This window comes from Giraffa tippelskirchi, chromosome 12 (genome assembly GCF_054371585.1).
Source record: "Giraffa tippelskirchi isolate mGirTip1 chromosome 12, T2T-mGirTip1v1.2.pri, whole genome shotgun sequence".
Classification (NCBI taxonomy): domain Eukaryota; kingdom Metazoa; phylum Chordata; class Mammalia; order Artiodactyla; family Giraffidae; genus Giraffa; species Giraffa tippelskirchi.
The window spans coordinates 8,844,762-8,858,890 of NC_137286.1; positions in this window are offsets into that span (position 1 = coordinate 8,844,762).

Sequence of the window (14,129 nt, forward strand, 5' to 3'; positions counted from 1 at the left end):
GAAGGGGAAAAAAAAAAGATTTTTTTTTCCCCTTACCAAGAACTCTTGTTTCTTTTTACTGGAAGATACAGTCAGTCTTTTCATTGAGAATAACTGAGTGCTTTAATGCCAATTTATTTTTATCTCAATAGTTTCAGGATCATGCTAGGCACTTTGCTCCCTGTAATAGACTTTATATGCACAGTTGCAAGTCAGCCAGTTTTAATCAAAAGAATTTTCTTTTCATCGTAGTGTCTACAAGTCAAAGATAGAAAAGGTCTTCTAGTACATCACAATTAGCTTATTTTGGTGGGGGGGAATAAGAAATTTAAGTGAGTTTCAACAATTCATATTTTGAAATGTCAGCAATTTTTCAAAACAGAGGTGTTAGACATATTTTTTGCCTCCTGTACCCAGTGTCGGCCCCTTGGTTTCAAGCACGTAGCCTCGTAGAAAACACCAGAGTGCTATCTGATGTATTTCAGGAGATTGTAGATGTGATATTGGCTGACTCAAGGACAGCTCTAGTGCTGTGTGTGGGGGGCGGGGAGGGGGTTGAACTAGCAGCTCCTCCTTTAAGAATATGTTTACTTTGCTGTTTCACATGTATTTTGTGTATATGAAATGGCAGCTCCCAATTTCTAGTAGCATTTGTCTTTCGTTGTTTGTATAATTTGCCAGTCACACAGGACTGTTTGCAACAGGACTGTTTGCTTTTCCATTGCGAAATTTGGTAGGGACTCCAATTCAGCTCTTATGTTAATCCATCCCGATTTATTTTGGACATTGAATTGATCTCCCCTCAAGTGAAAAACACGTGTATGTTGACTGTCGTTGTTGCTGTTTCCTCATGGAAGTAATTCTAAATGTAAATACTTTAAGAATACTGATGCTGTATGAGTATTTTTGTGAAAATGTTAACTTGTTAGTGTGACTATTTAAAGTATTATAAATTTAAGGATATTCTTGAAGAAAATTAAAGTATTTACTCTTTGGAGTTTGCTTTAAACACTATGGTCTTTCTGCAAGAAATGCTCCCTGTATAAAAAGCCTGTATAACATTTTTTGAAGCAGAGGGTAGGTCTGTATCAGATCCTGTTCTTGGGAAATGGTCTTCCTCTGATCCTGGTACTTAGAGCAAATCTTGTAGCTACCTTCTACCAATTTCTGAGATATCAATATATAGGGCATATTATGTTAGAGTTTGCCACTCTGTCCCCCTTTTGGATATTAATTGCTGCATTAGTTATTTTATCTCTAAAATGTAGACTTGCAACAAACACATAGTTTTGGTCTTAGGGACCTAGATAAATACTTGAAAAATCTGTTCTTTTTGGAGAATCTTATTACTTAGAAATATTTTTATTTATTTTTCTTCTTAGTTTATTTATCTATTTTTTAACTTTACATTATTGTATTTGTTTTGCCATACATTGACATGAATCCACCATGGGTGTACATGTTTTCCCCTTCCAGAACGCCCCTCCCACCTCCCTCCCCATCCCATCCCTCCAGGTCATCCCAGTGCACCAGCCCCGAGCACCCTGTATCATGCATTGAACAGGAATATTTTTAAAAAATATTTATTCTTAAAGACAGTACTTTGAAAGATGCTTTGATGACAGATCTCATTACATGACCGTCCACTTTGCATAATCAGAGAAAAGTCATGGGTCACAACACACCTCACACATGACTTTTTTTTTTAACTTTTTATTTTATATTAGGGTATAGCCAGTTAACAATGTTGTAAGAGTTTCAGGTAGACAGCAAAGGGACTCAGCCATAGATATACATGTATCCATTCTCCCCCATACTCTTGTGAGAGAGAGGGAAGCGAAGCTTTGTGAGGTGCCTGCTGTGCGCCAAGTATTGTATTATTTGCATAACCTCATAGTGGGTGGTTATAATAGTCTTTGTTTTCCAGAGGAGGTGACTGAGGTTCAGAGAGGTCAAGGTAGTTGCTCATGGTCTCGTGGGTTGACTCCCAAAGCCCATGCTCATTCTAGGATTTCATTTAAGAGGTGCAGTTGTCTAAATTAGTGAAAACTCTTCACCAATAAGGAAACCAAGAAGTTTTGCTAAAAAGTTGAGATTAAAGGCTCTTAGAATACTTGAGTCTGACAAAGTTGCTTATCCTGCATCTTCACCCCTTTCCCCTCCCCTGGTTGGGTTCCAGTCACAGTCATAAGTCTGGGAATGAGGCTAAATTAAGAGTCCTTCCACTAAAAGAATCTTGCCCTTGGGGCTGGTTGAGTTCTGTGGGTCTGTCCTGCACATTGTGAGATGTTTAACAGCGTCATTGGGCTTACTCAGTACATGCAAGTAGCACCTCCTCCCCAGTTGTGTGAACAAAAATGTCTCCAGACTTGGCCAAATGTCCCCTAGGTGGCAAAAAGAAACGCTGGTGCAAACTGCTGGGTTAAAAGCTCCTCTGGTGAAAATCACGTGCAACCTGGAGTGAGAACAGTGCCTAAGAGCTTCCCCACGTTACTTTCTAGAATATTCTGCCTGGTTCCTCCTTATCTCAGCTTAAAGATTATAATTTTCAGACAGGCCCAGCCACCCTCACCTCTTTACGATAGCACACACTCCTGTCAAGACACTTTGTGGCACATCTCTCATTTTAAAGTCAACATGTGTTAAGTATTTGCTATGTGACTACTGCTTTGTTCAGCCCTCAACAACATATCATTCACAGTTAGTATCGGCCGGAGTCCTGGCAGGGAGCAGACGGCCACTGAGGCGACCGAGGGCAGTGTAAGGAGGGGACTTAGCATAGGTGAGCAGGGGCACAGGAGACCTGAAGCACCTTGAGAGCTGACTCGGGGTCTTCCTCGGGCCTTAGGTCTGCGACTCAGTGTGATGTCTGACGATTTCCTGCTCCCGCAGGAACGTGAGGCTTCTCCTCCTCCTCTATTCCATCCGTTGGGATACTGAAGCTAAGTCTCCTTGCAGGCCTGCAGGACAAAGCAGTGATTCACAGAACCCGTAGCTGAAGGAGAGGGCTGACCGACAGTGGCTGTGGCCTCAGGTGGAGCCAAGGAGCCAGAGGGGCGTGATGACTATTTCACCTCCTGGGGCTCCTGCCCTCCCATCTCCTGCTGGAGCTTCTCCTAGGTGGAGCCTGAAGTCCAGTATCTCAGCCTCATCCTGGCAGAAAGCGCAGTGGAGGATAGAGCCGAGGGGTGGAGAACGGATCTGGAGGGGGGCAAATGAAAGCTGTCCAGCGTTCAGACACAATTTGCATTTATACTATGGTTTTCCTCCCACAGATGACAACACAGAGCCTTAGGATAAGTAACCTACCCAAAGCCACACGACGTGCTAGTTAAGAAACGTTAATCACTGATGACAGATAAACCCCCGAATCCTAGCAGTTTAACAAAAAAGTTTATTTCTCATTTATATCAAGTCCAGTCAGTGCTCCTGAATATCTGGCAGCCCTCCTCTAAGCGGTGATGGAGGAGCCCAGGCTCCTTACATCTTGTGGCTCTGCCTCACAGGAGAGACAGGCCTGCCTAGGGCTGGAGACTTTTGCCCGCATTCTATTGGTCAGAATCCTATCATGTGATCACATCCAGCTGCAAGGGAAGCTGGGGAATGTAGTCTTGCTGTGTCCCTAGGGAGGAAATGGAGGTTGTTGAGAAATGAGCCAGACTCCTGTCAGAAAACAAAATACACAACCTCAAAGTCGAGAATTATTTTTTATTTCGCAGCCTTTCTGAGGATTTCAAGCCTAGAAGATGGCCTCTCAGATAGCTTTGAGGGACTTCTCTGAAGAGGTATGGAAGGAGCCAAGGTAAATAGAAGTTTTTGCAAATACCAGGTAGTTGGACACCCAGAGATACCTGTTAGTTAAAGAAGACAAGCGTCTCAAGTTAAGGACTTGAGCACTTTCCTGTGTGGGGGAAAGGTGCGAGAGTCTAGGCTCCTTCATGTCATTTCTTTGCTGTGCGGCTCAGCTATCTGGGGTGAGTGCCTCGTGTTTTCTCATCCTGAGTCCCCTCAGGGTACACACGGTAGGGGCAGCTGCAGTGGCTGAGGGCATGGCAACAGGCAACCCATCTGTCTGGATCCTGAATTTCCTCACCACCAGGGCAGCTGCAGCGGCTAGATGGCTCTAACATCGTTTGTTTACTGATCGGCAGGCAACATTTTCCACTCACACCCTGCTACATGCAGAGATTTTAATCAGAGAATGTCTGACTCCAGATCCCTGCTTTTAGCAACATGCTCTACTGGAATTACGATTAGTTACACTCCAAGGTAATTTGATACAACCAAAGTTGGACAAGTTTTTCCCCTCCTTGTTTGTTTATGCTCCTGAAAGCAGTTCCTCATGGAGCAAACAAATTAAATTCAGCAAACATTGGCTGAGTGATGAGGCAGGATAGTATAATGTAATGGTTCTCAAAACTTGTCAGTATATTGGAATCACCCGAGGAGCTTTCAAAAATTCCAAAACCCAAGACCAATTAAATCACAGTTTAATGTATTAAATGTACTTTCTGAAGGTGTGTTTTTGAAGCTCTCCAGATGACTAATGTGCAGACAAATTGGGGACCACTGGTGTAGTGGTTAAGAATGTATATTTTTGAGTCAAACTGCCTGGATATGAAACCAGGCTCCACTACTTGTTAGCTGTGTGGCCTTGGGGAAGTTGCTTAACCTTTCTCTGCGTCAGTTTCCTCCTCTATAAAATGGGGCTAATAATAGGATTTTATGAGGATTATCTGAGTTAATGTATGCTAAGTGCTTAGAATAGTGTCTGACACATAGTCAGCACCATCTAAGTGTTAGATATCATGGTTACTGTTTCCTGAATGCCTACTGTGAGTAATGCCCCGGGGTAGATATGAAAGATACATGTGTGTCTGTGCTCAATTGTGTCTGACTCCTGGTGACCTCATGGACTGTAGCCCTCCAGGCTCCTCTGTCCATGGGATTCTCCAGGCGAGAATCCTGGAGTGAGTTGTCAATTCCTCCTCCAGGGGAATCTTCCCGACCCGGGGATTGATCGAACCTGCATCTCTTGTGTCTCCTGCATTGTCCAATGGATCCTCTGGCAAGTCCCATGAAAGATATGGTCCTCGACTTTGGGGAACTTGGAACCCACTGAGAATATATCAAAATCTAATAAAAGACAGATTAGACATGGCTAATTATTCCATCCATTTGTTTCGTATAAAATCAATTTGTTTTGCTTCTGAGAAATCGGGCGGCATTTTACAAAGCCAAGGAAAGGAGAGGTCACTCAAAATAGCCTTAGAACTGGAATTCCTGATTTTGAAGATGCCACCTGGTCTCCTCTTCTGCTGCCATCCAGACATCTGCTTTCCTAGCATTAAACACAGAGCCAGGGCAGCCTTGGGAAAACCAGAGGAGCCAGTTCCCTTTTCAGCCTGATGTTCAGGATGGACTGGTTACAGGGAAATTTGACTTAAAGGGTACATCTTGGGTAGCATGTGGAAATAAAAGTCAAGGAGGGTGCTGGAGGCAAAGTCGTGGTTTTGGGTTTTCTGAGGAAAATTAACATTAGCACATCTTTACAGTAAGAATTTCTAAGGCTGTCGGAAGAGGGCAAAACATTCTTTTACATTTAGATTTCATTGAGGTGTAAAGGAAAACATGACTGCTCACTGCCAAGTACTAACGTTTTTTCCAAAACCTAATGTGAGCCTTTGTCAGCCCAGATGTGGCCTATTTATTTTTAGAGCAATGAAGACCTCAAGGCTATGACTCAAAAAGCACTTAACGTTTAGTAAAAGTTATGCACAATCCCCACACCCCTCAAAAAAACTATGCTATTTAAAAATCATTATCAATATCATCAGTACTGGCTGCCCACTCCAATATTCTTGCCTGGAGAATTCCATGGACTATCTCAGTTCAGTTGAGTTCAGTTGCTCAGTCGTGTGCGACTCTTTGCGACCCCGTGGACTGCAGCACCCCAGGCCTCCCTGTCCATTGCCAACTCCCACAGTTTACTCAAACTCATGTCCATCGAGTCGGTGATGCCATCCAACCATCTCATCCTCTGTTATAGACTATCTATGGAGTCGCAAAGAGGTGGACACGACTGAGCGACTTTCATTTCACTTCATTTCATCAATTGTTAGAGAGCCTCTTTTCATATATGTAACAGAAATGTTATAATGAACATTTCTAAGGCCAAATAAATACCTCCTTTTCTTTAAGTTTAAACTGGTTTTACTTACTTCCCTCTCATCCCACCTGTTTTCTTTTAAATACTGTTTTCTTCAAACCCTCTTTAATCTTTCATACCGGGTTTCATTGTGAAAGTCATCTTTTTAGTCTTGACATCCTGTTTGCTGAACTAGGGTTTCAGCCCACTTCCTACCCCAAAGATTGATCTTGAGCTAGTCCCCTATTGGCTGCACTTCAGTTTCTCAGTGGTTTTCATACTAACCAGGCTTCCCAGGTGACACTAGCAGTAAAGAATCTGCCTGCCAATGCAGGAGACATAGGAGACATGGGTTCAATCCCTGGGTCGGGAAGATCCCCTGGAAGAGGAAATGGCAACCCACTTCAGTATTCTTGCCTGGAAAATCCCATGGACAAGGATTCTTGGCCTTCCCCAATCAGTAGAAATTCAGGCAAGGCTTTACTGGGGCCCCTGCAGTCGCAGGAGGGAGTGAAAACATGCAACAGGTTTGCTTGCTTGCTCTCATGAGGGTGCAGGCTGGTTCCTTACAGGGGATGAAGGGTAAGGGTGTGTCCAGGGATCAAGCTGGAGGGATGGTTTAGGCGGTTTGCCCCCTACTTAGGTGTATGTGCAAGGAGCATTGCAGGACCCTGACTTTTCTGCCAACACCTTGTTTTTGCTCAGAAGTAGTTGAGTTTTTGGTCTTTTTCTATCTTTTGTCCAGAATTTGCCCCACCTACAGCATGCATGCAGTTGTTTTTTTTAAAGCAGTTATTTTAGTCCCATATAAGTTCTTTGTATTTTGAAGCTCAAGGAAACATTTTTCCTGGTGTAAGCTTTGCAATTGTAGGAGACATAAGAGATACGGGTTCAGGAATATCCCCTGGAGGAGGGCATGGCAACCCACTCCAGTATTCTTGCCTGGAGAATCCCATAGACAGAGGAGCCTGACAGGCTACAGTCCATAGGCTCAGACAAAGTCAGACACACCTGAAGTGACTTAGCACACATGCAAGCTTTGCAGCACTGCAGCAAAGGGTCCCAGGTGCAAGCCTGTCTCAGTTGATCTGCAGCCTGTCTTAGTTTATCTCACAGATGGATCACTACGAGGGGAAACACCAAATCAATGATAGGTGACATCCATTTAAAATTTGCGTGGCTGTTGCCAATTTCCCTTTTGTAGAAGTTGTAGCTATGTAAGTATCCACCAACACGGCTCAAGAGAAATTGTCGTCTCTTCACATTTCGTGTTTTGTTACGTTTTGGAACATATCTGCTGTAAATCATTCAAGGACTTGGCTTTGAAAATTTGTGCAGAAACCTTTCTGGGGAAAGAGCGCTCCTCCTTGGATGCCAGCAGGGGGCACCCGCTCCACTCCTGAGTGGAACTTTGCTTTCTTGCAGTTGCCCCACAAAGCCCCTGCCGTCCAGCTGAACCTGAGCAAATCCTGGCCCCACACAGAGTGGGAAGGTTTTGGAAAAATCCTATTATCCCAACCCTTTCACAAGGCTAGTCTGTGGCAGCTTCCTCTTAGTCGAGGACATGGCGTCAAACTGAATATAAAAATGTCATTTGATTTCACGATTAATTTCTCCCTGTAAATACCAGAGTGGGTGGTAAAGCACACCCAGCCGCTCTCGCAATCCCCAAGGCTTGTGAAAGTTGCCAGTTTTCACAGCAACTTGATAAGGGAATATTTGGGACCTGAGATAATTGAAAAGTGCTTTATATTCGGATAAAGATCTTTTGTTGTGTTTTGCTTGCCAGGTGGGGGAGCGGGTACGTAAAAGTGAGCCTGAAATAGGAGCTTCTCTGCTAATTCATTCCTCTGGGAGTGCAACCCCAGTCCCCGAATCCCACTTCTCCGGACTGGGACTAAGGTGAGGTGCCCGGGGTCCTCGCCTTGGGCACAAAGTTTCAGGAAGCGGGTCGTGTACAGGGGCACTGCAGTGACCAAGATAGTAACTGAATGCCATGGGGTTTTTTAAATCAATTAGACTGCGCTGGGTCTTCGTTGTTGCGTGCAGCCTTTTCTATAGTGGTGGTGAGCGGAAGGACACTCTTGGCTGCGGTGCATGGGCTCCTGGATGTTGCGGCTTCTCTTCCTGCAGGGCACAGGCTGCAGGCCCACAGGCCTCGGTAGTTGCGGCATGTGGGCTCCAGAGTGCAGACTTAGTAGCCACGGTGCATGGCCCAGCTGCTTCCCAGCATGTGGAATCCTCTCGAACCAGAGATCGAACCCGTGTCCCCTGCATTGGCTGGTGGATCCTTATCCACTGTACCACCAGGGAAGCCTCTGAATGGAACGATTTTAAAAACTCAGAATGAATGCAAAACACCCATGATGAACAAAGCAGGAACATTTTAAATAAAGACAACATGGCCCGTGCACCTTCCTCCTCATCTCAGTGGCCTCCCTCTCAGCTGAGTCTGTTGGATCCTGTCTTTCCTTAAAATGTGGTATTTTGCTCATTATGACTGAATCGCATTCCTGCCTTTGCTCCCTCTTTCCCGATCTCACGCACCCCTGCCCATCGCAAGGTTGGCTAGAGTGCGATGCAGGGAAAATGACACAGGGAGCAACCACAAGGCGTTGGGGGGGCGATTCATTGTTCAACCCTGGGGAGTGATGCCGGAACCAGTGATGGCTAGTTGCTATCAACTGATGTCACTGGACTGGAGGAGAGCTTCTGCCCGAGTGAGATTAGCAAACATTTACCGTGTGTGCAATGCTGAGTGATTCTCTATGTTTGGCAATTTAATTGTCCCAACTGTGGTGTGTGGTACCCGTCCGCTCACCCCTTATCTCCAAGTGTGCTGGCCTTTCAGCCTCCCTTTGCACACGCTTTCGAAGGACCATGGCTCCTCCCCTTTCCTTTGTTAAGTTCAGTCCTTCAGGGCTGAAGTCCTCCCCCTCCAAGAAGTCCCCCCAGATCATTAGCCTTTCCTTGAGGCCAAAGGAAAGACTAGTGGATCACAATGGATCGCAGTGGATCACATTAGCCAAAATGTGGTTCTCAGCTGGGGATGGAAGGTGATTATGCTCCCAGAAGACATTCGGTCACATCTGGAGACTGAGGTTGTCATAATGGGGACGGCAGGCACTCCTAGCATCCATTGGTTAGAGGCCTGAGATGCTGCCAAACAGCTTACAATGCCCAGGACAGCTCTCCTGACCAAGAGCTGTCTGCCCTAAGTGTCTAATGTCAAGAACATTTGTGCCAACTTTGCCAAGAAATATTGTGGAAACTCAGGAATCAGATTTACATTTCACCATCAGTCTTCCCAGGTGGCACTAAGTGGTAAAGAACCCACCTGCCAACGCAGCAGATATAAAAGATGTGGGTTCAATCCCTGGGCTGGGAAGATCCGCTGGAGGAGGGCATAGCAACCCACTCCAGTATTCTTGCCTGGAGAATCCCGTGGACAGAGGAGTCTGGCGGGATACCGTCCATGGGGTCGCAAACAGTTGGACAAGACTGAAGTGACATACATATCAGGCTTTCTTTTTTTTTTATTGCCCCGAGTCGTCGTTTCTTCGAGTGGGCTTTCTTTAGTTTTGGCGAGTGGGGGCTACTCTCTAGCTGAAGGGCCCGGGCTTCTCGCTGCAGGGGCTTCTCTTGTTGCCGAGCACAGGCTCCAGGTGCTTGGGGTTCAGCAGTTGCGGCTCTCATGCTGTAGAGCGTGGGCTCAGTCGGTGTGAAACACGGGCTTAGTTGCTCCACAGCATGTGGGACCTTCCTGCACCAGGGATTGAACCCGTGTCCCCGGCATTGGCAGACAGATTCTTATCCATCGTACCAGGGAAGTCCAAGTCGTCCATGTTTTTCTCCAAGATGTTTGGAATTTGAGACCCTTGGGGTATGGGGTGGGCAGGAAACTAGGAGCTGGGGTTTGAGGACAGTCCTGTTTTCCTGTCTCAGTTCTGAACAAAAGGAGGTAACGAGAGTCGGCAGATGGGGCTGCCACGTTATCTTTGTTTCTGAGAAGACCTCGATCAGACAGTGTCACTCAGGCGTGTGGCCACAGTAGACTTCTTAGTTCTGAATCCCAGAGTCAGGCAGACTTACCCACACAGGCCCAGGCGAAGCCGACAGTTTCCCCCGGGGCAGAGCCTCCTGGCTGAGAGAAGCCCAGCGTCGGCAGACAGCACTTTGCAAAGAGTGGATGTGGACAGGGGTGCTGAGCTCTGCAGGCTCAATTCTTTTTTCTTGAAACCGGTCAATCAGATAAGCCACTTTTCTTCCTCAGAGAGGAGTTAAGGGGTGGGCAAGAGGCCCAGAGGTTGGGAGCAATCCCTCCTCATTGAAACCTGGCAAATCTGGGAGAACGGGCTGGATTCTGCTGCAGTAACAAACATCCCCCAACTCTGTGGCTTGAAACAACAAGTGTAGATTTCTCACTAGCTTTTAACACAGGGCTGTCGGTAGGTAGTCCCTCAGGGGTCTGAGCTGATGGGCTCCACCTCTTAATGACACCACTGTCTGGGTTTGCTATAGCAGAGGAGAGGAGAGCTGTGCTCTGAAATGCTCTTGCCTAGAAGGAACACACAGGTTACCTTCACACTGGGCAAAGGAGTACAAAGACCACACTTAGCTTCAATGGGGTGAGGTAGTTCAACCCTCCCACTGCCCAGAAGGACGGGAGAACTGGCATTGTTGGAGACCAGCAGTCATGTCTCTCCCAGGAGAATGAGGAAGGACCTCCTGCCCCTCCCACCACCTTCAACAGCACTGGGCAAGGGCAATTCCACTGGAAAGACAACGAGTGCTCAGGAAGTGTTTTCCAGGGAGCCACTTGCCTGGGCTGGAGGAATAGACATGGCAGGAGAAGAGCTGGCTCTGATCCCAGACACCACGTGGACGGTGTCACCATATGACGGGCAAAGCATTCTGGGCCTCAGTTTTCCCATCAGTACATTGAACAGGTTGCACTGGATGGCCTTTTCCACATCCTGTGAACCCTCTGAAGGGAGGAAAGGTCTTATTTGCTCTTCGCCTCATGCCTCGCACAATTGTTGTTGTTGTTGTTGTTCAGTCACCCAGTTGTGTCTGACTCTTTGCGACCCCATGGACTGCAGCATGCCAGGCCTCTCTGTCCCTCGCCATCTCCCGGAGTTTGCCCAAGTTCATGCCCATTGCATTGGTGATGCCATCCAGCCATCTCATCCTCTGACACCCTCTTCTCCTTCTGCCCTCACTCTTTCCCAGCATCAGGGTCTTTTTCAATGGTCAGTTCTTCACAGCAGGTGGCCAAAATACTGGAGCTTCAGCTTCAGTATCAGTCCTTCTGGTGACTATTCAGGGTTGATTTCCTTTAAGTGTCCATATTGGACACTAATACATGTAGTCAAAGCACTGAGTGAACTACCTGCTCTGATTCCATCTGAGTTTGGGAAGGTCAGAGTTGGGGTATTCCCCAGCCCCCCAACATTACACCTAATCCATTATGGTTTTTGACTCCATCTGAGGTCAGCTCTGTGTCTACTGCACCTCCCTGCTCTAGAAGCAGAGCTACCAGGTGACTGGCTGCTGACTGCAGGTGGGCCAGTGAACCTAGCCAAGACCAGCGGAAGAGCCACCCAGCTGAACCCAGCCCAAGTGGTCAACTGCAGAACTACGAGCTGAGGTGCTTGCTTTAAATCATTGTTTGGGCTTTTTTTTTAATGCAGCAATAGATGACTGATACATTCTTCCGGCCGTTGTCCTATGTTCTTGTGAAACAATCTCTCTGAAATGCAGGCCTGAATATGACATCCCTGTTCAGCATCTCTGTTGACTGGCATGGCCTTCTGATATTTTCTGTCTCCCAAATCTCCTGGAAAGTAAGCCTGGCCTCCTGCCCACTGCCTTAAATCCTACCCCAGATACAGGGAGCTCTGCCACCATCAAGGCAACTCAGATGGTAGGATCCCAGGTACTCAGGCCTCTTCTCTGACCTCCCAGTCTCATGGGCATCCCTGGTCTGGACAGAGCCCTGCTTCAGGAGTCCCGCTCACTGAGTAAGTTTCCACCCATCTTGGGGCTGGGTTTCCTGCCCACTGAGTAAATTTCCATCCATCCTTATCTGTGAAATGAGGTTGAGCTTGATGATATTTCTTTTTTAAAAATCTTTATTAGATTCATAGATCCTTTGTACTCTTTACTCAGTACCCCCTACTGGAGACGTCTTGACAGGAAGATGACCATATAATTTTTCAGATTGCACCAGTTTGACACACACTCATTTTGATGATATTTAAAGCCTCTTCCAGTTCACAGGAGGAAACTTCCCACCTGCTCCTCATCAAACCCATGACTCATCTCCAGAGAACAAGAAACTGTGTCCATTGCAACACTCAGGAGTCGCCCCAGGCTGGGATCTAGGGGGGCTTAGGGCTGCTTATTTTCCGTGACAGTTGGGGTGATGGATGCCATGGGGGAGGGCGGCCGGCAGCCGTGGATTCACAGGACAGGCTCGAAGCTGGAAGTGGGCTAGAGAAGAAGCCGAAGAAGCCTTCGGAAGAGAGAATAGAGTGAAAATAGGGGTGCTGGAGCTGGGAGGGTGGGTCTTTTCTTAATTAATAGATTCCATTAAATTTTATTTACTTAATTATTTTTGACTGTGCTGGGTCTTTTTGCTGTGCGGGCTTTTTCTCTGGTTGCAGCGAGTGGGGCTCCTCTCTAGCTGCAGTGCACGGGCTCCTCATTGCGGCGGCTTCTGTTGTCGCAGAGTATAGGTTTTGGGGCACGTGGGCTCCTAGGTGCAGCTCCTGGGCTTTGCTGTCCCGCGGCATGTGAGATCTTCCTAGACCAGGGATCGAACCAGTGTCCCCTGCATTGGGAGGTGGATTCTTTATCACTGAGCCACCAGGGGAGCCCGCCTGGCCACCCTTGATCCTTGTGCTATCCTGGGGAGGCCCCACCTCTGGAATGTTCAGTGCAAACCTTCCTACTTTGTGGCCACAACCTCCTGTTTTTCTTGCTCTCTCTTGCTCTGGATGCTCCCTTTAAGCCCTGCCCTTTAGCCATATCAGCGTCACTCTGCTTCCCTCATCTCCTACATTCATTTACTTCCCCAATTTAGCCATTTTCCATAGTAAAACCAGAATCCCTAACACCCTTAAACGATGGCTGCTCATCTGACAAATCCCACCCGTGGAGCAGTCCACTGTCTGCCATACCTGGGCCCACTGAGCTTGGCCAGGGTGGTTAATTCACATAAGAAATGCATGCGGGCTCCCTGGTAGTCCAGTGGTTAAGAATCCACCTGCCAATGCAGAGGTCACATTCCAGCGGATTCCACCGCTGATCCAGGAAGATCGCACATGCAGAGATGTAGCGATGCCCGTGTACCACAACTACTAGAGCCCGCTCACTCCAGAGCCCGTGTTCCACAAAAGAGAAGCCGCTGCCACGAGAAGACTTGCGCTGCAACTAGAGAGAGCCCGAGAGCAGCAATGAAGACCCAGCACGGCCAAAAATAAACAAAAATTTAAAAACAAATGATCATCTAGAATAAATGCATACCTCCAGCCGGGCGCTCACAGCCCTTGAAACACTTCCATGCTTCCCTCCTGCCCTTGGCCATCAGAGATCCTCCCAACACCTGCTTCTCCTCAAACCTCAAACCCCTCCTGACAGCCTCATCCTCCCTTTCTTCTTCCTCCCTCTTAACCTGTGAACCCTCCCGCCTCTGGGTCTGATTTGTTTCTTTTCTCGAGAGCACTCCTTTCCCCTGTTCTGCTTGTCTTTTGGGATTTTAGGTCTCTTCCTCCAGGAAGGCCTTCTGGATGGCTCCCTCCCCGCCCCCGAGGCTGGACGCCCCTTCTGTGTGGTCTCAGAGCACCTGCTGTCACCTGACAGCGGATGGTCCCGCTCTGTGACACTCTCCTAATTTTCATCCCTGTTGCCACGAGCTCCTGGAGGCAGACCTTCTGAGGGTCACCAGTGGGACCCTAGCAGCAAGAAAGGCATGGAAGCGTTCAATTCTCTTTCACCC